Source organism: Crocuta crocuta, unplaced genomic scaffold (genome assembly GCF_008692635.1).
Source record: "Crocuta crocuta isolate KB4526 unplaced genomic scaffold, BGI_CrCroc_1.0 scaffold581, whole genome shotgun sequence".
Taxonomy (NCBI): Eukaryota; Metazoa; Chordata; class Mammalia; order Carnivora; family Hyaenidae; genus Crocuta; species Crocuta crocuta.
Window position 1 is genome coordinate 7,407 of NW_027528635.1, and position 3,445 is coordinate 10,851.

Consider the following 3,445-nt stretch of genomic DNA (forward strand, 5'->3'; position numbering starts at 1 on the left):
TTCTCTCTCTCTCTCTCTCTCTCTCTCTGCCCCTCCCCTGCTCGCACTCTCTCTCTTTCAGAATAAATGAATTAATTAAAAAATAATAAAAAAGAATGTGTGGTATTGGTGGAGAGATGGACATGATGATAAATAAAACACAAAGGAAAACCTAAAAATGACCCCACACAAGTATGAACTTTTGACATAGGTGAAAAAGCAATTCAATGGAGGAAGGATAGTCTTTTCAACAAATGGTACCGAACTGGATAACCATAGGCAGAAAAGACAAAGGACCTGGGCCCAAACTTCACAATTTATACAAAAATTAACTCATTCCAACCAAAATAACATAATTCATAACTCACACAGGTTTTAACTGGCTTACTTAATTGTTTGTGGTCATTAAGTTGTGCGAAGTAAATAAAAAAAAGATACGATTTTGTTAAATCAACCTGTTAAGGGGGAAATTTCTTCATAAGAATTTTTAGGAGTTTCAGGTAGAATTATAGTCACAATAATATGAAGTAATTCATGAGAACAATGTGTTTAAGGAAATATATAAACTTAAAATTACTAGAATCTGTTTTTAAATTTATTTTATTTTTTTAAGTTATTTAAAAAGTTTTAAAAACCGTTTATTTTTGAAAAAGAGAGATAGAGAGACAGAGTATGAGAGGGGGAGGGGCAAAGAGAGAGGCTGCACAGAATCTGAAGCAGGGTGCAGGCTCTGAGCCATCAGCACAGAGTCCAACGCGGGGCTCGAACTCATGAACCGTGAGATCAGGACCTGAGCCGAAGTCAGACGCTTAACTAACTGAGCCACCCAGGTGCCCCGAGTCAGTGTTTTTAGTAAAGGGAAGTTATCAATAATGTTCTCCAAGAAGATTTATAAAGTATTTCATAGAAACAAATAGTCTCAAATGTTTTTGAGTTCATAGATTATCATTCACTGACATAACGGTAGTGAATAGAAAATTAAATGTTAACAGGTTTTCTCTAACATTCTTAGAGATCTTCCCATATTATCAGAAAGAATATGTTGTATCTCTTCATTGGATTTTTGGGAAAGATCCCCACGTGCATATAATCATGTAACATTGGGCAATGCTCAGTGCTCTTGAACTCTCGAAGCATCCGGTTAAACTGGTGTGAAATTAGGAGAAAAATAACATAAAATAAAAATAAAAATAAAAATGTTTAGATAAGTTGTTTAAGGCAGATATTGGTGTTTACAATTATATATGCTTATAAATATGTTTAATTACTTAATTTGAGGTCATTTTAAATCTGTAAAATATAACAGAAAAATGCTTTGGTTACTATATGAGTTATTCATTTTGACCACCACCCAGGTTTCATTTGGATTAGTACAGTTGTAATGCAGGTCCATATTCCCAATGTTTTCACTTAAATTAAAAGCCTTCACTGAATTAGTAAAAACATGGCGCCTATTTAGTTAAGCCAAGCACGCCTGCTTTTGCAAAACATATGTGGAAATGGTGAGGAAAAACTACCATTAAATGGCACAGTCACTTATTTCATAGACTATAGTTATATCAAAATGTATCTGTTGTTTATCTAAATAAGGTTCAAATGTAACTGGATATCCATTGAATAATACAGATTTAGGAAAACATACATTTATGGTGAGCCATCAGCTATACACATAGTTTTTTTCCTCATACAGATTTAAAATGTAACTTAATTATTTTTAAAAATTTTTTGAATATAATGTATTGTCAAGTTAGCTAACATGCAGTGTATACAGTGTGCTCTTGGTTTCAAGGATAGATTCCCATGATTCATCGCTTCTATACCACACCCAGTGCTCATCCCAACAACTGCCCTCCTCAATGCCCATCACCCATTTGCCCCTCTCCCCCTCAGCCATACAAATATTACAGTGGACCTGATATCCCCAAATCTTCCTTGCAGTTACATAGGAGAAACTATTTCCCACTTGTGTCTCTTTGCTTACAAGAGCATTTACGCTAAATGTCTAGTTAACATGTAGAACTACTAACTACCACGTCTTACGAACAGAGAAAATAGAAACATCATAAATATCTAGTCAAGTTAGGTAGAAGATCAAAGAGCAAAAGTTTTGGGGGCGGAAGTTGTATGAAGCAGAAAAAATACAGTCTGATTCCTCAGGAGATAATATTTTAAAATTAGTCAAATATCTCAGGAACTACACTGAGATAAAAGGACAAATAAAAGACCGTAACTAGTGCAAATAGTCATTTCTCATAGGGACTCATGTGCAGAAAAACAATTTGTCTTAGAGAATTAGAGAAGTAGGCAATCCGTACTTTCCCCCTTGTGTCTTGCTCAGAGTTAAGAGGATTATAAATTTGCTTTCATCATTTGGGGACTTGAAATGAAACACCATAATAAAGGATTTCTAGTACGAGCACATTAGTTTAAAGTCACTTATCTTCCTTCCCCTCTTGGAATTCACAAGGAGAATAAGGAAGGAAAATGCACACCTCCTCTATGAAGCCAGGAGCAGCTGAAACCCCAAATAATGAAAAGCTGGCCGGGCTGCGAAATGCAGTGGAGAGAGGCTAGGAGTATGGCCTGCAGTCGATAGAGAGTACACACGATAGAGAGATGGGTGTGGCACACACGCACACCTCAGAGGTATCTGACCTTGAACAATTCTTGAATTTGAAAACAGGAGCCTGAGTTGAAGTGAGTAAATCTCCCCGTGTACAATAATGCAAATTGTGCGCAAATGTGGGAGATGCAGTTTTGTTCTGAGAAGCATAAAGCGATCACGTAGGTGAGAATTTTAGTTTGAGGAGGGGCGCCTGGGTGGCTTAGTCGGTTAAGCGTCCGACTCTCGCTTAGGTCATGATCTCGCGGTTCGTGGGTTCGAGCCCCGCGTCGGGCTCTGTGCTGACTGCCGGCTCAGAGCCTGGAGCCTATTTCAGAGTCTGTGNGGAAGTATTTGTAAAGCCATATTTAAAGATAAATTTCTCAGACTTAATGAAATATACACATAAACAAAACAGGAGAGATTCAGAGTATACTAANCTTAACCGACTAAACCACCCAGGCACCCCCACATGAGATAATTTTTAAATGTCAAAGAAGATGGGGTGCCTGGGTGGCTCGGTCAGTTGAGCCTCCAACTTCAGCTCAGGTCATGATCTCCTGGTTCGTGAGTCTGAGCCCCACATTGGCTTCAGTGCTGTCAGTGCGGAGCCCGCTTTGAATCTTCTGTCCCCCCGCCCTGTCCCTCCCTCCCTCACACTCTCTCACTCTCAAAAATAAACAAATAACAACAAAAAAAAGAGAAGTAATTTCTAGAAGCTTATAGAGAGGCATAAAGCAAAACCAAGTCATGCTAATATCATATTTTTGAATAGCAGCATATGGTGCAAGAAACTGAAGAAAAAGAATATGAAATTAAGCATGTATTTATCCGAACTGTCATTGAAATGTAAGTGCGAAATGA